Raw genomic sequence first — 23,825 nt, 5'->3', positions numbered from 1 at the left:
TCTCTCCACTAAACTGTGTCTGCGTGCCTCTAAACACAAATCAACACTATGTTGAAATCATAGACTCATAGAATCATAAAGTACAAAATGAGGCCACTTGACTCATTGAGTCTGTGCTGGTTTTTTGGAACAGCAATTCTATTTTGTTGTACCAATATCTGACTTATCCTTTCCCATCATTTTTGTGACAATTTTATGTGATAGGAAGCACATTTAAAAATTATGCATGTGTACCTTTAAATATTTTCCAAAAGTAGTGATAACCAAAGACTCTGGTAGCCCTTTCTGTTCCCTTTCCTTTCTTTTCATTTCAGCTAAATTTTACTGATACTCTGAATTATTTAGGTTAACACAGAGTAGTGATTTCTACTTGGTCTGTGGGGCTCAATAGGTAAAATACACAGTGAACAATAGAGGAAGCCACTGAAATGAACTTTCTATTCATTGTTGACTCATTTGCCTTCATAATGCATTCCTGATGATTAAATCTCTTACTTTGAAGTGGGAAGGAAGGTCGGTCTGTGTAGGATGTTATGACCCCAAAGAGAGTCTGGGTCAAGATGCTTGCAACTCTGTAACGGGTCTATGGTTTCCTGAGTCAGGTTTTGAGATGTTTTGACATAGTTATATCTCTGGGTGTGAAGCAAACTTTTGTGAGACTCCTAGACAAATAAGGTTATCTTGCTGAAGTTTTGCTCTTCTGGCAAATTGGGAGAAGCTGCTGCTCTGGGTTGGAATCACCTCACAAATCCCTGACTTGCTATGGAATGCTGCTTCAGCCGTGTGGGATGGAGCACTAGAAAAGTCTCCAGTACTTAGCATCAAGTGAATGTAACCTCCATCACACCAAAGGATATCACCATGACCGAATGCTCCCAGTATCACCATTGTGGGGATTTCCATTGAATAGAATCTGAATTGGACGCACCATATCAATACGGTGACTGCAAGAGCAGGTCAGAGGCTTGGAATGCTTCAGCTAGCAACTCACCTCCTGACTCCTGACTCCCCAAAGCCTGTCCACCACCTACAAGGCACTCGTCAGGAGTGTGATGGAATACTCCCCACTTGCCCGGATGAGTGCAGCCCAATAACACGTAGCTTGACACCATCCAGGACAAAGCAGCCCAATTGATTGACACCACATCCACAAACATCCACTTCCTGCGGCACCGGTGCTCAGTAGCAGCAATGTGTACTACCTACAAGATGCACTACAGAAATTCACCAAGGCTCATTCGACAACACCTTCCAAACCCATGTAAAAAGACAAGCAGGTACATGAGAACATCAACATCTGCGAGTTCCCCTCCGACCCACTCACTGTCCTGACTTGGAGATATATCACTGTTCCTTCTCTGTGGCTGGATCGAAATCCTAAACTCCTTCTCTAAAGGCATTGTGGGGCTACCTGCAGCACATGGACTACAGCAGTTCAAGAAGGCAGCTCACCACCATCTTATCAAGGACAACCAGGGACAGGCAAAATATGTTTGTCTACCCAGCATTTCCAATTCCCATGAATGAGTAATAAAAATACCAAAAGCTCAGTAGAGACTTTACAGACTTGTAAGCGACTCTCGGACAGGCACATGGAGGATAGTAAAATGTAGGGTATGCAGGGTAGATTGATCTTAGTAGGATAATAGGTTGGCACAACACCGTGGGCCGAAGGGCCTGTACTGTGCTGTACTGTTCTATGTTCTATGATGTATGTTCAGTAATTCTAGTTTGCCACGGGTAGCAGACTTGAAACCCTAACCTTTACAAGGCATCCTCTATCCAGAGGATTATTGGTGCTAATTCAAATAACTTTAATTGAATAGTGGATGCTATAGAAAGGACGACACAGTGATAGTTCTTAGGGCAGCTAAAAGGGAATTAGATGATTGTCTTAAAAGGAAGAATGCAGAGGGCTAAATGGGGACGTTGGCGCTAGGTAAATTCCTTGTACATCACTTTCGAAACCTATAACCTCTACAACTGGAAGGGCAAGGGCAGCAGACACAAGGGATTGTCATCATCTGCAAGTTACCTTCCAAACTACTTACTATCATGACTGCTATGCATCCATAACTTTGTATGCCTCGCTCTGTCTAAACACACTATGATCTGTATGTCCCTCTTTGCTATGATCTGCCTGTACTCCTCACAAAACAAAACCTTTCACTGTACTTGGGTATATGTGACAATAATAAATCAAATATATGACTGTTCTTTCAGTGTCACTTGGTTGAAAGCATGAAATGCACCCTCCCCCCACTAAAAAGCACTGTGGGTGCCCTACACCACATGGAGTTCAAAGGTTCAAGAAGGCAGTACACCAGCGCCTTCTTGATGACAATTAAGGATGGATAATAAATATTGACTCAGTCAGCGATGTTCCCTCTAATATTTTATTCTGCAGCATGGTCCTCCTAGATCTGAGCATGACAGTAATGTCTAGAAGTAGAAGCCAAAGTGTTGGTGTGCTGATTCTCATGCATGGATGCACCCACTGGGTGCACAGCTTAGCGGGAACATCGTTAGCCAGCGATGCCCGCATGAATGATAAAAACTTGATGTTTTGAAGAGCTGGTGTACAAATGATAGGCCAAACAGTCTCTTTGCTTTATACTTTATATTGTTGAGACTATAGATAATTACTTCCCTCACTCAATGGAACCTTTGTTAAAATATATACCACCCAGTTGGTATTAATTGTAGCACTTTCCTAGGTGACCCCATATGGTACCTTATGGTAATTGCCATCTCTACCAGTGTGTGGTGCTGTGTAAGGGTTTCAGGTAGTTCACTGCCACCAATCTTCCTTTGTCTTAGTCTACCTAGTGATTAGTGATGGAGGATACTCCACTGGTACAATATCTATAGAGGAGACACTGTTCTTAGATTATAAGAAGGTTTGTTGTATGACAGAAATACATTAAACTACATCTGATGACGTGCTTTTACCGTGACCTTCAGGAGGTGGTACAGATCTATCTATTCACTCTAAACATTAGAGTAGGGCTCCTGGTGTGATGAAATTTGTTCTGTCCTCGTTCTCTTGAAGAGGGATGTTGTAAACTTGGTGGTGATGTGTCTGCTCCATGGAAAGCAGAGTAGCTGCTTTGGGTTTTTAAAAAAAAAATTAGACAGAAGAAGCATGAGTGGGTGAAGTCAAGCTCACACAGACCCAGGGTTTTTGTTTTTGCTTTCAGTTGTTGTTGGAGCTGACACCGCTAGATACAGCTCTCTTCATGTTGCTGAAAAAACTTGAGTTCTCTCTCTGCTGCTAGATTCATTCTGTCAGTGTTCCTTCTCCTGGACTAGAGGAGATAGAAAGTGAGGGATATCTATTTCGCTGAATTTGTCTTCGCCAAGGGTGTGTTTATAGGATGCTGCTATATTGGAACAGTTGAAAAGAAGTAATTAAATAATATATTATTTTGTTAAATATTTCGATAGAGTTAAAGTTTTTTTGTTTACATTTTAACTGTGTTGTAAGGATAAAGTGTGTTTATTTAAAGCCTTGTAGTTTGACCAATTGAATCACATCTGGAATGCAGCACCTTTGCACTTGCTTCTAAATAAAATAAAAGTTAGTGTCTAGTCTATCTACTTGATATGCTTTGAGGGGTTTGGTCTGGTCCATAACTCTGGTCTCCACCCCACAAATTGTGTGTGACATCAGTAGAATGGATGGCCAATGTATTATGAATATTATTCCTTCAGAATTAAATTCCCTTTATACATGTTAATGACTTGTTTACTTTATAAAACCTCTCACACCCTTGTTTTAACATTGCATTCTAAAACCACACCAAAAAAACTCACATGAGAGAATCTGGCCCATTGTCTCTCTCCCAGTTCTTTGGAAGTACTATCAAACCTGTCTCAGTGCCTTCTTCCCCCTCATGTTGCTGGAAATTCTTCTCTTTTTTTTATGATTTTAATAATTCTGTTTCAGGAGATTAACCGCAAGCTAGTATCAGTACATACCTATAGCAGTGCTGTATGTAGTTTTACGCTGATTATGAATAAGTTGCACTGCAGCATGTTTTTTCTTAAGTCATCATGGGATGTGGGTGTCACTACCTGCGCCAGCATTTATTGCTCATCCCTAATTGCCCAGAGGGCAGTTAAGAGTCAACCACTTTGCTATGGATCTGGAATCACATGTAGGCCAGACCAGGTAAGGATGGCAGATTTCCTTCCCTAAAGGACATTGTGAACCAGATGGGTTTTTCCAGCATTTGACCTTGATTTCATGGTCATCATTTAACTTTTATTTCCAGATTCTTACTGAATTCAAATTCTACCTAAAGCCATGGTGGAATTCAAACCCAGGTATCCAGAACATTACGTCAGTATCTGGATTAATACTCGATCACACGCATGCTCCAAGATGGTTTAGGAAAGAGAAAGTAGGATTTTGAAGATGGATAGGAGATTGGGACTATTTGCATTGGAGTAGAGAAGATCAAATGGAAACTTAATGGAAGTTTATTTCAATTTGAAAGTGGAAGAAGTTTTCAATTTTAAATTGACATTGAAAGAGTGAGGAGGGATGGCATAGGGAGAAATTTCTTGATTGGAGATGGAATGATTTGTTACAGGGAGTAGTTGAGATGGAGACTATTACATTTCCTGTGGTAAAATTGAATAAATATTTGAAGCTGAGGCTGCTACAGGACTATGGGACAAACCTGGCTGTCAGATTGGCCGCCTTCTCTGAAACCGTTAGGACTGTTCTCCTTGGCGAGAAGGAGAATGAGAGGTGATTTCCTAGAGATTTTCAAAATCATGAATGGGCTAGATTGAGTAGGTAGGGAGAAGCTGCTCCTGCTCAAAAAAGCAAAAAAAAGAACGTCAGGCCATAGATTTAAAGTTATGTGCAAACAAAGGAAGAGAAGAACTTTTCCACACAGCAAGTGGTTAGGGTGTAGAATGCACTGCCTGGAAATGTGGTGTAGGCAGGCTCAACTAGGCATTCAAGAGGGCATGAGATGACGACTGGATAGAAATGGTGCACAGGGATACAGCGAAAAGACAGGAGATTGGCATGAAGGTGTAGAATAGGTGCAGGCACGATGGGCCAAATGGCCTCCTATTGCTCTGCAACAATTCCCTGATTGTGAGATTAATTTTATTTCAATCTAGAAAAGAGCTACACCAAGAGACAACAAGGTCAAATGTTTTTTTCTGTGTGTAAACTGTGGTTTTATGATTTTCGGTGAAGCTGTGACTATTTGAGTTACAGATTCCAGAGTTTGGAACACACATTGCGCAATATTATCATGCCAACATCAACAACTTGCATTTACATTACACCTTTACTGTTACTGCTGGCACAAGTGACTGCACAAGTTAAAGGTTTTGCCAGTATACACAACATGCTGTGTTCACACATATTCATCTTTGGGTAACCTGTGAATCTACAACTTGTTGACAAGTATTCTTTGCAGGAAATGGAAATATGCAAGTTTTGGATTTCCCAATGCATTTAGCTTGAGATTTTCCAAGCCATTAACTGTTCTTCCATACAATTTGGATCAGAGGCTGCAATGATTACAATGGGAGGGGTGTTAAACCTTGTAATGTAATTTTTTATCAAAGCTGCTGGTTAACAGTGTTCCGATTGATCAAGTTCTATACTAGAGTATTTAACAGACTGACATCCATATGTTGAATTAGGCAGCAATAGCTTTTCAGAGATTTACAAGGGCTTTATTGTAAATCTATAGTTTAGCACAAACACCAGTTTCCTCCTTTTCCTTCTGGACACTTGCTCTATCCAGAAGCCAACTTACCATTGGGAAGAACTTATCTCTCTTTTTAGAAATAAAATAAGCCCATTGCCAAATTTACAAATAGCAAATTCAGAATCCAGCTTTGTGTATATAGAAAAATTATTGTCAAATTTACAAATAACAAATTAAGAACCAGCTATTTTTGTTAAATAGACCCACCACCAAAATATCAAAATACTCAATAAACAAGTTAACAAGGGGCGGCATGGTGGCTCAGTGGTTAGCACTGCTGCCTCTCAGCGCCAGGGACCCGGGTTCAATTCCACCCTTGGGTGACTGTCTGTGTGGAGTTGCACATTCTCCCCGTGTCTCTGTGGGTTTCCTCCAGGTGCTCCAGTTTCCTCCCACAGTACAAAGATGTGCAGGCTAGGTGGATTGGCCATGCTAAATGGCCCGTAGTGTTCAAGGATGTGTACGTTAGGTGGGTTCTAGGTCTGGGTGGGATGCTCTGAGGATTGGTGTGGACTTGTTGGGCCAAAGGGCCTGTTTCCACACTGTAGGGATTCTATGGAAGTTATAAACCCTGCTAACCAGAGGTGAAGCATTCAGCTAAATTGTTTTTATCTTGATAACCCAACAGCAACTTAGCCAATTACCCAAATCAAAACCCTCTGTGTAACAATAAAGAAATCAAGATCAGCAAGAGAGGGATTCAATCCAATTGAAAACCAAAAGAACTGCGGATGCTGTAAATCAGGAACAAAAACAAAGTTGCTGGAAAAGCTCAGCAGGTCTGGCAGCATCTGTGGAGGAGAAAACAGAGTTAACGTTTCGGGTCCGGTGACCCTTCCTCAGTTCTGAGAGAGGGAGGGGATTAAATTAAAATGGAGTTTGAAGGGGGAAAAGGGAAGCAGCTCTTTTTAATATCCATGAGGGTACTTCCACACAACTGAATATTTTCTTTTTGCCATCATCAAATCTGCCGTGGTGAAACATCTTTATTTTTACTGAATTCAAATTTCACCATCTACCATCGTGGGTTTCAAACCCATATCCACCCAGGCAGGCTGGGGTTTCCGGAATTTCTAATTACCGCTATGCCACCACCTCCCCAGTTAAAGTCTGGGGGTGTGGGGGCTAAATCTGCAACTTTGGCTACCATGGCAATTTAAGCCATGACCACAGTGTTATTATCCTAACCATCTGAGCTAACCAGTCACAACTGGCCCCAGCTCTTCCTTTTAATCTGGAAGTGTTATCACACACAACCAAACAATTTCCCACAAATCACTGTGACTTTTTAAAATTTTAACTATTAATCATCCATGTAGCCAATTAGAAATGTACATGCAAAGCCCATTACGGGCAATAGAAACCAGGACCCAGCTCCCTCTTTTTTTCCAGAAGGAACCAGCTCATAAGTTTTTTTTTCATTTAACGTATTTTTCTGATCAACCAGTTCAGAGATGTTGTTACATGCCCCTGGAGCAAGTAGGGACTTGAACCTGGACCTCCTGTACAAAGTCTAATGAGCATCACCTTCTCTCCATCAAGGCTGGAGCTGTTCTGGTTGACCATTGAAAGGAAGTGGTAGATGCAGGCGCTGTTACAACGTTTAAAAGACATTTGGACAGGTAAATGAATAGGAAAGGTTTAGAGGGATATGGGCCAAACGTAGGCAAATGGGACTAGTTCAGTTGTCAGCATGGGTGAGTTGGGCTGAAGGGTCTGTTTCCACTCTATGGCTCTACAACCTGCATTTCTAATGCTGAGATGTGGTAGTCTGGTTTTCTGGTGGTTCATACAATCTTTCCCTTCACCCTGCTCCATGCTTGATGTGGAGCTGTACCTTTCAAACTATAGAACTGATTGTCACTCTACTGGAAGGAGATAACTGTGGTCCTTTATGGACTATGGCTAATTCCCATGTCTGAGCCCATGTCATACATAAACCTCACGGCTACCAGAGAAAAGACATGTTTTATCCATCAGAGCTGTCTTTAAACAGAAAGCACAGGGGGTGGTGTAAACCTACTGCATGGCCTAGAGTAGTAATGTAGAGTAGTCAGCAGAGCAAAACAACAACTACTTGCATTTACAGCACCTTTACCGCAGGAATCTGTCTCAAGACGCTTCAAGGAGCACAATCAATCAGTAGGATTTGATCAGATTTCCTCAGGGTACCTGTGAATGGTTAATCTTGAAGAATCACTAAACTTTTCAATTCCTGATTGTCAGCATGTTGGCTGCCAGCTTTCTCAATTGGGTTTTAAGACATAGAAAGATACACTGGAGGAGAATGCAAGGAGGTTTGAGGAATTAAATTGAGAAATTAAATCTACTTGACTTTTCTAACCTATCACAAGGTAAAGGATAATCAAGAAGGGAGAGGATGTCAAAGGTAAAAAAGAAAGATACAGAACAATGGTTTTAATTTAATGAAAACCTGCTGGAATGTAATTTTGTATTAAATATATGCACCCAGAGGCATCAATTACCTTTGTAAAAGTGTTCCATATACTATGGAGAGCCAAAGGACACTGAAATTCTCTCTAGTGGATAGGTTGGTGGAGAACACTGCATGGATACAATAAGTTGGAGGAGCCTACAAGGAAATCTCTTCATAATGATATTTAATTGTTCAAGTTTACAGAAAACCCGATCTTCATTAGATGCCTACTCACTGCAGCATAGCGATGATGAGGATCAAAAAGTAAAATCAGTGTGAAAATAAAATGAACCAGTGGAAATTTACCATCACTACCTCTTTACCCGCACATGTGGTACAGACTGGATTCAGTCGTTTAAGCATGTAGCTTTGAGGCATGAAAGGATTTTTGTTTGAAAACGATGGGTCTGATCTGAGAAGGCTGGCCTTGTGCCAGTGCAGTTGTATGGTGCCAGTGTACTCTCTCCTCGAACCTTGCTGCTTCTCATGCAGCCGGGTACTGAAAATCCCCAGGTTGCCCAAAGTCAATGGGCCAGGTTCGCAACGTGAACCAGTGCCCCTGAGAGTGACGTTTACTTTACATGGTAGTTGTAAATTGCTGTTGTCATATCAGCTACTTATCGTACATGCTGCCTGACTATCCTTATCGTTTGGTTTCAATGGGGGCGTGCTGTATAATGATTGACTAAATTGACACCATTCCACTATATTCCACCTTTCAAAGTCAACATGACTCCCTTTATGTGTAAAGAATATAAATTATTGGCCTTTTAACAGAGACGCAAACACGTGTTCCAAAGAGTTGCCAATATTGGAATGATTGGCAATGAGATGGTCATGCTGTTGGTGCAGCCTATCACACCCTGAGTGTCTGCAGCACTCAATGCATCTTCCGATTGCTTCAGGGCAGTGAGATGTGACTGCAGAGTGCCTCACTGCCAGAGGTGCCAACTTGCAGATGTGGTGTTAAACTGAAGCCTTCCCTCTCAACTGGATTTAAAAGATCCAATGGCACTATTTTGAGGAAGAGCAGTGGAGTTATTCTAATGATTTGGCTCAGATTAATCTCTCAATTAACGTCATTGAAACAGATTATCTGATTGTGATCACATTGCTGTTTTCGGAAGCTTGTTGTGTGAGAACTGGCTGCCTCATTTTCTACGTTACAACAGTGATATGTGACAATAGTATTTCTTTGGCTGTAAAGCACATTGGGACTTTGAGTGATCATGAAAGGCACTATATAAATACAAGCCCTTTTCTAAAAAAGAGAGTTGCAATTCAGCCCTGTGCCCTCTCCTCTTTTTCCCTTGCCAGAGGAAATAAGGCAAAACTATTAAGAGATGGGTGGTGTTGGGGAGAGAGAGAAAGAAAGACAGAGAGAAAGAGATGCCACAACATAAGCAGAGCAACTGTGCAACAGTTGACCAATACCATAATCAAAGACCCCTCCCAGCGTTGTTATAATCTCTTCCGTTGGGCAGTAGATACAAAAGCTTAAACACACGTACCAACAGATTCAAGTACAGCTTCTTCCCCTCTGCTTTAACTTCCGAATGGATGTCTGAAATTTTAAATTTAATGTTGATCTCATTCCTTGTGTACCTTCTCTGCAGCTGTAACATTGTATTCCTCGCTCTGTTCTATTACCTGAATGCACTTTATATGATATTATCTGCCTGTGCTGCACGCAAAACAAAACTTTTCACTGTACTTAGGTACGTGTGACAATAATAAATCAAATCAAATACAGAAGGAACAAAGCAGGAGGTGAGACTTGGAAATAAAGAACCTGCATTTAGAGAGTGTACCAGTAGTTATTAGGGCTGCACTGACAGCATGACCATCTCATTTGGCAACTCTTTGGAACACGTGTTTGAGCCTTTGTTAAGAGGCCAATAATTCCTATTGGTTACACATAAAGGGACTCATGTTGTCTACATTTATATCTACATTTAGTGCCTTTCACATCTTTATATCTTTTGAAAGCCCTTCACTGCCAATACATTTTTGGAAGTGTGTCAACACATAAACTGCAAATAGATAAATAAACTATAAACTCTAGTTTTGGTGGTTCTGCTTGCGGAACAATTTTTACTTATGAAGGCAGATGAAGTCCCAATTGAATAACTTATCCCAAAAGTGGCATTGCTAACAATGCAGCACTCCTTTAAAATTGTGCAGAAGCGTTGTCTTGGATAATAGGATTACGTCCTGAACTTGCAGAGTCCACCTTGAGGACACAGAGGTGAGAGCATTCCTACTAAGTGAAGCTGGCCCCCAAGTTAGGAACAGCTTAAAGTGGGGATGCCTTCTGCTGAACTAAAGGCTACATGCACTGCTGTTCAAATCTTCCATTTGGAGCTCTGAACTGCTGCTGCTTGTAGCTTTTCCTGCCAGGAGATCTGTTATCGTGGTACACCGCTGTCATCTGTCTTGTGCCATCCTCACACGCCTTCAGTAGCTCATCTGCAACCCCTTTGTGACATCTGTCAATCATTTCTTTAGGCCTAGGTCCACCCTCTTTTTACTGTCCTCCCTGATCTCTCTAGAAGAAGTCTCTGTAGCTTTGCAGCTCTGATGAAACTGCTGAAATATTGACATTTTCCTTTCCAGATATCAATTTTCAGATCATTCTCTTTGCTCTTGTATTTCAGGTACCTTTTCATTTGACTCATTATATACGGACTTCTTAAAATATGTCCTAGCATTCACTTTTCAAAAGACCCTATGGATCTCAGAAATGTTACAGAGCAGACAGAGAGCATTCGGCCCATCATACCTGCACTGGCTCTTCAAATGAGCATCATTACCTCAGTACCAATCTCCGGCTTTATCCCCACATCCTTGCACACAATTCCTATCCACTATTTCTATCATTTCTAGCACTAAAGCCAAGTTGAGTTATTTAAAATCTCCTCAGTGTACCATGAATCAGGAGTATTGAGAATTACACATCCTGGAGTGCTGTATTGGACCTGAGTGACCATTCTTTCTGCATGCGGCCAGACAGGTCAATTAGCAAAGCACATCTTGGAGCTGAACCCAAACCCTGTTTCCAGCAGTATTGATGAGCAGAGGAAAGCAGGATAATTTCCTCACTGCACTGAGGTTAATCATAGGGCTGAAGTTGCTGGATTGCTTGCATTTGCCACTCTCAGCAGAGGCATGGAATTAAACCTGGTCATCCTCGATTGGCTGGCTCAGGAACACACTGGATTAGAAACTTTGGTGTCCTCCCTGTAGCCCAAACATAACAAGAAAGACTTGAATTTTATAGCACTTTTCTCAAACCTGAAGTCTCAAAGTGCTTCACAATCAAATAAGTATTTTGTGAAGTCTAATTTCTGCTGTAAAATTGGAAACATCTAGGAAATCTTGCAATTTGTACACAGTAAGATTGAACAAATAGCTATATGATAGCAATCAGATAATTGTTTTTTTTTACAATGTTGCTTGCGATACATTTTCTTGGGTTGAGCACTAAGGTTAACTTCCTTCCTCTTCAAAATAGTGTCAGGAGGGTATGGCTTCAGTCTAAAATCTCTTCTGAAAGATGGCATCTCAGACAATGCAGAGCCTTGGTATTACACTAGAATGTCAGCTTTGATTTTTGCACCCAAGCCCCTCAAGTCGAATTTGAACCCAGAGTGGAATTCAAGTCCCCAGTTCAAAAGGCATGGATGGGAGTTTGCAAGGGAGAGACTGGCTGAAAGAAACAAAACAAAAACAAAATGTTGCTGGAAAAACTCAGCATCTGTGGAGAGAAATCCGAGTTAATGTTTCGGGTCCAGTGATCATTCTTCAGAATTTTTCATTCACCCATGGGCTTAATGAAGTTGCTTCATAAGTCAGGTCCAAGAAGTGATTATTGGGTGGCATGGTGGCCCAATGGTTAGCGCTGCTGCCTCACAGCGCCAGGGACCCAGGTTCAATTCTAGCCTTGGGTGACTATCTGTGTGGAGTTTGTTTGTTTTCCCCGTGCATGTGTGGGTCTCCTTTGGGTGCTCCAGATTCCTCCCACAGTCCAAAGATGTGCAGGGTAGGTGGATTGGCCATGCTAAATTGCCCACAGTGTCCAGGAATGTGTAAGTTAGGTGGATAAGTCATGGAAATGCAGGATAGTAGGGATAGGGTAGGAGGATGAGACTGGGTGGGATGCTCTTCAGACAGTTGGTGAGGACTTGTTGGGCCAAATGGTCTGTTTCCACACTGTAGGGATTCTATGAAAATTAGCATTGACATTTTTGTGCCTATGTTTAGGAATCTGACAGATGCACAGGAATGTAGCCATATACAGACAAACACATATGCTATTGACGAAGGTCAGAAATATTTGTCATCAATGCACAAGCCTGACAGTATGCCTAACCTCACCATGGGAGAAAGGACTGTGCATCAGGAATGCCAATATTTTATGAGAATGGTCCCTGGGAGTATTACATATATGTTCAGATTCATTGCAGGAGGTGAAACAAAGGAGGGAATTGCAAGCTGGTTAGACAGAAGTTGCCAAGAGAGTGTGTGAGAGAAGCTCATGATGCATCAGCAATGCAATTAATCTATTCTGGGATTCACAGTTTGATTGTACGCATTTAAAGGTTAGTTGGAACACATGTTTCTTGTGCAGGAATGCTTCCTGCAGTCAATGAGCTGTTTTATGCTGAGCTCTACAGTTAGGTCAATGCCTAACGTAAAAACGACACACACAGCCAGCTTCATATCGAGGCAGGCCTGATATGAGCATATTCGACAACCACATGGACATCAGGCCATCAAACCACTTCCCATTCACTCCTACTGTGCAGCAGTCTCCATCCAAACATAATATTGAATCACAATATCTTGACGCAGTCATTGAATTCTTCCCAATTATCCCACTGAGACGGCTCAACAAGTTAAATATTGACTATAACATCTTGGCCAAATTTCACCAAGCAGGAAATACCAGCATGTTTCAAAGTCAGTTCCATGCCAATGGTATTTTCAAACTGTTTATATTTTATGGTTTTAATAGAAAAACAAAATAGACCATGGGACAAATCTCTCCAAATTGGAGAGCTGTCAAAGATGGCTAGATATTGGGTGAGAGATTAATGATTAAAGAGAGTGAGATCAAACAAAAACCTGTTGAAACACATAGAACTGTGATTCTTTTGGTTAGAGATAGTAGGAACTGCAGATGCTGGAGAATCTGAGACAACAAGGTGCAGGGCTGGATGAACACAGCAGGCCAAGCAGCATCATAGGAGCAGAGAGGCTGACGTTTCGGGCCTAGAAGGGTCTAGGCCCGAAACGTCAGCCTTTCTGCTCCTATGATGCCCCATTCTTTTGGTTAGATTAGTTGAAATGTGCTACAATTTTGGAACAGCACTGAAAACTTTTCAGGCAAGTCACACCATTGTATGGATGGTCAACAGAAACTGGGAGACATAAGTAGCGTTAGGTGAGAAACTTATTTGTGTCTTTGTCAGAATGTAACAGATTGTTAGAACCAGACATATGGTTAAGTTTGCCAAGTTATTGTGGTTCGAGGCAAAATACCCTAAATTATCAAGCTCCCTAGTCAGGATGGATGCACTAGCTTCCTTTTGTTATTCATCCACCCCTTGGTTGGTTGCAACAAGATTAATTTACAAAGGATCTCCTTCCTTGTGAATACCTTTTTCCTGGACCAAATGAATTTGTTTTAAAAGGATCCAATTTAATCGGGCTTTCTTGAGTTAACAACATTGTGTATTTATTAGGTCCTAAACAGAAGAAATAATATTGCAAAACACACATGCACAGGTTAGGAAAGAATCCATAAAAAGATGAAAATTAAAAAACATACAGTTCAGTCTCTGGGTTGTTTGTGAGGCATAGATTATTGATGGTTGAACAGTCAGTTTTGGGATTCTTAGCTTTGCAGGTTAGCTAAAGTCCCTTTCGTCCTATTTTCTTTTGACTTATTTGCTAGCTAGCTGCCTTCCTGCACTTAGAGAGAGAGAGAATACTTTACATGCAGTAGATGGTTCTTTGACATTGACCATCACAGCATACTAGTGCTTAAACCCAGGCTAGTAGAAATGAGTACTTTAGCTCACTAGCACACCATCTTTCATGAACTCTCACAGACTAGAGCTGAACTGGCCTTTTACCCTTGACCTTGTGTGTTCTCAAAAGGGGGAAGAGAGAAAACACGTCTCTTGTCCTGACTGCTGTCTCTTGTCCCATCATGTTTCCAGTCTGACATAATTCCCAGGAGATTATAGCTCAATTCATAGTGCACTTCTCCCTTTTAAGTTCATCCCACTGAAGCTTCCTTGACACATTGAAATTCCAGAGTCTCTCTCCAGACAGTCACTAAATTTACATGCATGTTTAATTGGCTGTAACAATCCTTTTCAAAAAATGTTGAATTCAAAGTTCAGTATATCCACAGGTGATCCTGGTATATGATCCACTGTCACGAATACACCATACTCAGTATTAAATTGCCAATTCACTGATATCACAGTATCAAGGAGGAACCTTGTTCAATAAAACATGGGTCAGAAAATGTGACACCATATCCAAGGGACCATTCTCTGGTCTTGACCCTCTTGCTTCCTGCTGAATCGACGAATTTACTTCAATAAACAATGCATCTACTGAAATTGTTTGTTCGTATCAAAGTAATTCAAGCGATGTTTCCTTGCTTACAGGTTTCTGGATGGTGCTGAGCATTTTGGATCAGGCCAGGCTCAACTCCAATTTTTGTCCTGAGCTAGTTGCTTTCAACAGAGGCAACGGTGAGATTTCTACAACATGAAACAAAAATGGTGGAGAAACTGAGCAGGTCTGGTAGCATCTGTGGAGAGAAAGCAGAGTTCATGTTTCAAGTCCAGTGACCCTTCTTTCAGTCACTGGACTGGAAACGCCAACTCTGCTTTCTCACCACTGATGTTGCCAGACCTGCTGAGTTTCTCCAGCAATTTCTGATCTTCGTTTCAGATCTCTGGCATCTGCAGTTTTTTGTTATATATCAGGGAGAGAGTTGGTTTCCTGTTCCTGACTGAAGTCCATTGACTGTTGTGACTATTCGAGGGTCAGGCCTGATGGTGAACATTTTCAAATGAGGAGAAATTTAGAAAATTTGTGGCACAAAAGGAGCTCATTTAGTCCATCTGAATGAGGGCTAGCCAGTATAATCCTACCTTGCACCTTTTGGTCCTTAGCTCTGTAGTTTACAGCATTTCAAATGCATATCTTAGCATTTCTAGAAATACAATGAGGTATTCTACCTCCACCATCATTTCAGGCAGTGAGTTCCAGATCCAGCATCGCTTGGATGAAATAAATTCTCAACTCTCCTCTAGTCTTTCCTATCTTATCCTGTCTTTTCAACTCTCCAATGGCTGAGGTTCTATGAGAAGACAAAGAATACAGTTACAAAGACTGTCCTCGAAGCACAGCAGTGTTGGCTTTAATGATTTGGAGGAGCTTGCTGCCTGTCATTCAAAATGGTGACAACCTGCTCATCAAGTCCCTTCGCACATTGAGTCCAAACGTCTTCACGATGATGCAGAGGCACTACAGAGAAGGAAAGCAAAAGAAGCTAATCCCGCACTTTGGATCCTACTGCCTCATGGGACATTCTGCCCCATGTGACCATGAATCAGCCTGTTCAGTCACATGAACATCCACAGCAGAAATGCTCGACCCTAAATAGATGTCAGCATTGAATAGAGGGACAACTGACAATGATGAATCCCTCCACCAATTACTTTAAAATTATCTTCCCTAGTTATTGATCTCTCTCTAAGGGAAAGCGATTCTTCATTTCCAGTCTCCCAAGACCTTTAGAAATATTGCACCTCAACTATCTACACTCCAAACAAAACGATTTAGGCCTAACCAATCTCTCCTCGGGAGAACAGCCTGTTTAATGAGGTACAAGAGGCTGCTGGTACATCATTAAGACATTTGGACTCTTTATCCTCCATTGCAAGCTTGAACATTTGAAAGTTGAGGAAACAGAATGTGATGGGGAGATGAGAGCAGACTTAAGAATTTATTTCACCCAGAGGATGGTAAGTCTGGAACTCAATGCCTGAAATGTTGGCAGAGGCAGAAATGCTCACTGCATTTTATAAGTGTTTGGATATACACTTGATGTGCTGTAGTCTGCTTCCTGCAGAACAAATCTGTACCTTAAAGTGGGGGACAGAAAAGGACTGAAAGGAAATGTGGACAATTCATTTTTCAGTGAATTGTTTAAATCAGATTCGGACTTAAATTGGAATCAGAAAGTATAGTTTTTCTCAAAGTACCGCCAACGTTCCAGATTGTTAATGTTTGGACTGTGGTACATCACGATGCTGTATTGTAAAAGTACTGTACGTTCACTCTAACACCATCAGCTGGTGTACTTGGGTAGAAGGGAGATCCTGTGCAGTGTATACACTAAAACATTACAGTGACTGTACTAGTCATAAATCAGAAATAGGTTCAGTAAGTGATTCTGCTAGTGGAAAATGGGTAATGATCAATGCAAATCTTTGTGTCCACATATCGGGGAATATCGCAGATTGTACAAAGCAGTTTTCAATGGGTATCTATTTCATGGATGCAGTGACCCATCAACCTAACCTCTTTCATCTTTTATAGAATACACTGACCCATTACACTTCCCAGCTGTGTCTCAGTGACTCCTTCTGGTGAACATTTTAGCCCCCAAACGAAGGAAAGTGGACGTAACTTTTTAAAGTGACAAGCAAGTGCTTATATTCTGACTGCCGTTCAGTTTGCACTTTGTTAGTCGAATTTCTGAGGCTGGGAGATCAGGAATGTGATGCTTTGTTACCTCAGAACGCCCAGCTGTCTCTTCCCCCAGCCCCGCACCCCACCCCACCCCGCCCCACCCTCCCCTCCTCCACATGCTACGTGCTGGTTTCAGAGAGCTATCATATTTAAGTCATTCATATAATGCAAAATCTGTTCTACCCTATCCCTGAAACTCTGCAACTCCCATGGTTAATCCACGTAACCTGCACAATGCGGGCAATATAGCATGATCAATTCACCTAACCTGTACAGCTTTGGACTTGGAGAGGAAACCAGAGCACCTGAAGGGAACCCATGCAGACACGGAGAGAATGTGCAAACCCCACACACACAGACAGTTGCCTGAGGGTGGAATTGAGCCCGGGTCCCTGGCGCTGTGAGGGAGCAGTGCTAACCACTGAGCCACTGTGCCACCCGAGAATGGTGATCAAAGAAATGTTTGATCAACTGAATACATATTTTGTTTCTGTGTTCACAAAGGAGAACACAAATACTATACCATAATTGTTGGGAAGCACAGTGTTTATTGAAAGGAAGGAACTGAAGGAAATCGGTATCAGTAGGGAAATGGTGCCGGACAAATTGATAGGATTGAAGGTTGATAAATCCCTAGGCCCTCATAATCTAATACCAGAGAATTTAAAAAAGTGGTCCTAGAAATAATGGATGCAACGGTGGGCTTTTCTAACATTCTGTAGAGTCTGGAACAGTTCCTAGAGATTAGAGGATAGCTAATGTAGCCCCTCTACTGAAAATTGGAGGTAGAGAGAATTCTGGGAATTATAGACCAATCAACCTGACATTGGTAGTGGGGAACATGCTACAGCCCATTATGAAAGATTTAATAACAAAGCACTTAGAAAATAGTGGCAGGATCAGATAGAGTCAGCATAGATTTATGAAAGGAAAAACACACCTGACAATTCCATTGGAATTCTTTGAGAATGTAACTAGCAGAGATGATGCGGGGATCCACCGGATGTCAATTATTTGAACTTGCAGAAAGTTTTCGACAAAGTCCCCAGTATAAGAGAATAACATGTAAAATGAAAGTGCATGGGATTGGGGGAGTGCATTGAGATAGAATAGCAAACTTGTTAGCAAACAGGAAACAAAGAGTTGGAAATAATGGTCTCATTTCAAATAGCAGGCAGTGGCTGGTGGAGTAACACAGGGATCAGTGCTAGGACCCCAACTATTCACAATATATATTAATGATTCAGATGAGGGAACTAAATGTAATACCTCCAAATTTGCTGATGACACAAAAATGGGTCGGAGGGTGATCTGTGAGGAGGATGCAGGGATATTGCAGTGTGACTTGGATAAACTGAATGAGTGGATAAATGCAGAGAAGATGTGTATAATGTGGATAAATATGGGATTAGCCACTTTGGTAGCAGAAACAAGAAGGCAGATTATTAACCAAATGGCTATAAATTGAGAGAAGGAAATGTGCAATGACCCTTGTATACCAGTTGCTGAAGGTAAGCATGCAGGTACAGCAGGTGGTAAATTCAGCAAATGGTATGTTGGCCTTTATTGAGAGAGGTTTCGAGTACAGGAGCAGGGATGTCTCGCTGCAATCATATAGAGCCTTGATGAGTATGTGTTCAGTTTTGTTCTCCTTCTCTGAGGAAAGATATTCATGTTATAAGAGAGAATGTAGCGAGTGTTTATCAGACTGATTCCTAGGAGGGCAGGACTGACGTATGAGGGGGAGGTTGAATTGGAGAGGATTATATTCGCTGAAATTCAGAGAATGAGGGGAGGTGAATCTCATAGATGCCTAAAAAATTCTAACAGGACTAGACAGGTTAGATGCAAGAGGGTGTTCCCGTGGTGGGAATGTCCAGAACCAGGGGTCACAGTCTAGGGATATCGGGTAAACTATTTGGGACAGAAGTGAGGAGAAATGTTTTCACACAGAGGGTAGTCAGTCTGTGGAATTTGTCACCACAGAAAACAGTCAAGGCCAAAACATTGGATGGTTTCAAGAAGGAATTGGATATAGCACTTGCGGCTTTAGGATCAAAGAATTTGGGGGAAATGCAGGAACAGGGTACTGAGTTGGATGATTTTGATGAATGGCGGAACAGGCTCAAAGGGCCGAATGGCCTACTCCACTTCTATTTCCAATGTTTCCGTAGGGACAAGAATACTTGGGTCTGTGCTTGAAGGGAACCCGTGTCCCTATCTTCAAATGGACACAATGAAGGCATGAGAGCAAGGCAGGATTGAGGTGTGTAGCTACCTGAGTCTGTGTAGGCCCGGAGCAATGTCAGTTCCTGCTGGACAGAGAGAGTCCTGAATGGGATGTGAGAAACTTGTTGCTGTCTTGAGTGAGGGGATGGAGAGAGGGAGGAGTGGGCTGCAGTCTGTAGAAAAAGATCACAGCAAAGTCACTAGTTGTGAGCATGTATCAGCAAGGGAAAGCTGATTAAAAACATGCACACTTTAAAAAACTTTTAAAATTATTTAGTAACCTGGAACGGGAGGGTCAGACAATGGGCATGAGTGGGTGGGCTGCGGGAGGGAGATGGTGGGGTTCAGGTTTACAAACCCCACCTCTGTAGGATTCCTCAGCCCTGCAGACTCCATCAGCCTCCGTCACCTGACCAAATGGCTCTCCTTTGCTTCAGTATCAACTTGTAGCTGACTACACCCCTGTGTAGCATTGCGAAACATTTTACTTGGTAAAGGTGCTATAGAAATGCAAAAACTGGAGTGAAAAGAGGCCAGTCAGCCCATTATTCCCAAGAATATCCCGAAATAGCATTGTTGCAAGGGCTACATGTTTTTAAAAAATGCAGGCTGGCATCTGGGGCCCTCATCCGCTAGTGGCATAGTTTGGTAGATCACACCCAGTGCGCTTTTGATTTCTTGATACGTGTGGAATTGATGAGTCTCAGAAAATATGTGAACGGATCTAGAGTCAGATCCGATCTGGAGGATGGAATCCCACTTCACGGCAGAACTAGGATAAGCCTTAGCATCCATTTTATGCAACACAACTTCTGGTTTTCATATGAAGCCGCTGCTACTACAAACTAAGGCTAAACTTTGAGGTATAGTTATAATCCCTTGAAAAAAAAGTTAAATCAGTAATTAATATTTCTAGATCCTTCATGTCAACAGCTCCTTTTTAAAGGTACCACTTCACCACCAATCAATGCCCTTTTCTGAGTGTCTGGTCCATACCTCAAATATCACATGGGAGACAAATGTTTTCTAATCTCTAAGACAACAAGATGCAGAGCTGGATGAACACAGCAGGCCAAGCAGCATCTTAGGAGCAGAAAGGCTGACGTTTCGGGCCTAGACCCTTCATCAGAAATGGGGGAGGGGAAGGGGGTTCTGAAATAAATAGGGAGAGAGGGGGAGGCAGATAGAAGATGGATAGAGGAGAGGATAGGTGGAGAGGAAACAGACAGGTCAAAGAGGCGGGGATGGAGCCAGTAAAGGTGAGTGTAGGTGGGGAGTTGGGGAGGGGATAGGTCAGTCCAGGGAGGATGGACAGGTCAAGGGGGCGGGATGAGGTTAGTAGGTAGGAGATGGGGGTGCGGCTTGAGGTGGGAGGAGGGGATAGGTGGGAGGAAGAACAGGTTAGGGAGGCGGGGATGAGCTGGACTGGTTTTGGGATTTGGTAGGGGGAGGGGAGATTTTGAAGCTTGTGAAATCCACATTGATACCATTGGGCTGCAGGGTTCCCAAGCGGAATATGAGTTGCTGTTCTAATCTCTAACCTTGTTTGAAACTTGTTAATTTTGTACTTGCATTAGTTTGCCCTGTTGTCAGAAATTCTTGTTGTGTAAACTGTAATAATACAATTGAAAAGAAAACACACATAGCTGGGATCAAACAGCCTGTTACAAATAAAATTAACCTTTTTGAATTGCTCAATAGATTGACCTCTCCTCTCAGAGTTGCAAATCCCGCTTCAGAGGCTTAAGCACAGAAGTTAAGGCTGATACTCCAATGCACTACTGAGGGAGTACAGGTCTGCCGGATGGGCTACTTTCTGATGAGACATTAAACCGAGACCCTACCTGTTCTCTTAGGTGGACATATAATAATTCAAGGCACTGTTTCAAAGATGAGAATCCCTGATTTCCTGGCCAATATTTATCCCTCCATCAACATCAAGAAAACAGGTTACGTGATCATTGTCATATCGGGGTCTGTGGGAACTTGCTGTGCGCAAATTGGCTGCTGATTTCCTGTGTTACAACAGATTCCCACATTCCGGCACCACTTTAAAAGTCCCTCATTGGCTATAAAGCATTCCAAAATGTCTGGTAGTTGTGAAACGTGCTATATGAATGCAAATCTTTCTGCTTTTTCCTCTAACATTAACTTTGGCTCCTGTTAAAGAAAGTTTCTGATTCAGTGCCATGTTTGACAAAGCTCTTTTTGCTTTAAAAATAGTTCACACTGAATTACTTGGTGGTAGAATCATAGAATCCCTACAATGTGGAAGCAGGCCATTCAGCCCATCGAGCCCACACTGACCCTCCAAAGAGCATCCTGCTCAAATTCACCCCCTAAACTAATCCTGTAACTCTGCATTTCCCCATGGCTAATTCACCTAGCCTGCAGATCCCTGGACACTATAGGGCAATATAGCAAGGCCAATCCACCCATCTTTGGGCTGTGGGAGGAAGCTGGAGCACCCGGACGAAACCCATGCAGACTCAGGGAGAATGTGCAAACTCCGTATAGACAGTGGATTCAAACCAGACTCCCTGGCACTGTGAGGCAGCAGTGCTGACCACTGAGCCACCGTGCCACCCCAATGTGATGATGCAGTGATTTTTTAAATATGCAGGCAAGTTCAACACCAGTAGTATCTCACTATTAATATTGTATTAAACTATCAGTTAATCTATTTGGTTTGACTGTGTGGGCTGAAGGAAGATTGTTGGTTAAGGAACTCAGGAGGAGTGCCTCTTCGAATCTAAGATCCACTGAGCCACGAACACCGGCAGGAGAAACAAAAGTTTAACGTCTTACCTGCAGGTTGGTGCCTTCAATAATGCAGCACTCCCTCAGCACCGCACTGGAAAACTAGCCTGGATTATGTGCGCAGACATAGAACTCAAATCATTATCTTCTGACTTGGGGACAGAAGTATTATGGAATGAGCCAAACAGACACAGTTCAGTTTATCAGTACAACACCTCACTGTAAACACTGTAAAATGTCCAACACATCTCCACGCAATGCAGTTTTGTGTTACATGAGTGAATATTAAATTTCTAATACATATTACAATGCTCTGCACAGTTTCTTTTTGTGCATAAACCTTAATATTCTCTGAAAGATGTGTTTAACTGTTTTTCACTTTACTAAGAAACTATCACTTGGTGCCCAGCTCTGAAAAAGTACACAGGCCTATTTAACAAGTGGATTGAACAGCTACTGATTAAATAGCTTTAACTAGTATGACGAGAATTGAGACCTACTTACTGTCTGGAAAACGAATGCCACAAACCTTCAATAAGACTCTATCAGCTCGTTGAAAGTGAGGTTAACAGTGACACACAGTACTTGCTGGGAGCAAGAAAGTGTGATTACAGACTTGAGCATGACGAAGTCTACAGTTACAACCCAACCCCCTCACCGGCTCACATCCAATTGCATCCAGACCGAGCTCACCAATCAGCAGCAGGTCTTTTTTTCTTGTTGCATTTTTCTCTCTCGCACAAAGACATTAAACAGTCAATTGACTGCAACCAATCCCTTTGCACAGACCTCAAGTTCCTTCAGAATCCTGGAAGTGAAGACAGTACATGATTGTTCACCCTGATTACAACTTTCAGAGGATGTACAATCAGACTGTGGTCTCTCTAAATACACCCCAGAGCGTCTACACTCTGCCACACACGTATCACACAGAAGCACTTAACCCCTTGGAGAATTAATTCCAGCCAACAAATAGCTTGGCAAGTTAGCAGTTTGTTTCATTTCCACATTGATAACTTTGCAAAGTTAACTCTTGCGTAACTTCATTGTTAAGTATCTTGTGGGGCTCATTGCCATTATTTGCACACAGAAGCATCAGCCCTGGCTCTGTGTTGGCACTTTGATCTCGTAGCCAGGAGGTTGTGTGTTCAGATCTTACACCAGGGTCTCAGTCATGTGATACAGCCTGACTCCTGTGCAGTGCCAATGAGTGCTGCACTGTTGGGGGTGCCATTGTTTGGAGTGATACATCAAAACTAAGTGGTCTCAGGTGATTTGACTGCCCTTGACATTTCCAGTGTTGTACTGAAGAGCCCAAGTCAATAAGGATCAGAGGAAAACTGACTACAATTGTAAATGTTGCGGTATTTGGATGTTAATCATCACAGTCACAGGCCATTGCTGTAGGAGTTCCTCAGGATAGATATTTTCTAACCAACTTGTTCATAAATGTTGTTACACACCTTTGGAGCAGGTGGGACTTGAACTTGTAGGGAGACAATAATCTAGTATTATTATCGCAAGCCTATTAACTGAAAGACCCTGGTAATGTTCTGTGGAGCTGGGTTTGAATCCTGTTATGATTGATGGTGGGAATTGAATTCGCTATTTAAAAAAGATCTGGAATTAAGAATCTAATGATGACCATGAAACCATTGTCAATTGTAAGGGAAAACCTAACTGGTTCACTTAAAATGGGAATTGTAAAATGGGAATGTTCCCTGAATGTTGCTTAAATTTTTAGCTGCGTTTACAGTTCTTCTGTTAATGAGTAAGTATGTACACCCCACAAAACCTACCATCACCCTAGGCAGCATGCCTTGTAAACTACCCAAGCTTGGATTGATGTGTGACACGCACAGTGGCTCAGT

At 42.1% G+C, this 23,825-nt stretch overlaps 1 protein-coding gene across 2 annotated transcripts in view; it reads right to left on the bottom strand.

The window, feature by feature from the left end:
- LOC109936003 overlaps positions 1-22,548 on the bottom strand; it is a 60,924-nt gene extending 38,376 nt beyond the window's left edge. For both annotated transcript variants that reach the window (XM_048614240.1, XM_048614241.1), the window contains exon 1: positions 22,459-22,548. The gene's annotated coding sequence lies outside the window, so the exon portion shown is untranslated. The remainder of the gene's footprint in view (positions 1-22,458) is intronic.
- Between the last annotated feature and the right edge of the window lie 1,277 nt (positions 22,549-23,825).

This window comes from Rhincodon typus, chromosome 29 (assembly GCF_021869965.1).
Source record: "Rhincodon typus isolate 14 chromosome 29, sRhiTyp1.1, whole genome shotgun sequence".
In the NCBI taxonomy this organism is placed as follows: Eukaryota; Metazoa; Chordata; class Chondrichthyes; order Orectolobiformes; family Rhincodontidae; genus Rhincodon; species Rhincodon typus.
The sequence above is the reverse complement of the archived record's forward strand: the minus strand, read 5'-3'. Positions and strand labels throughout refer to the sequence as shown.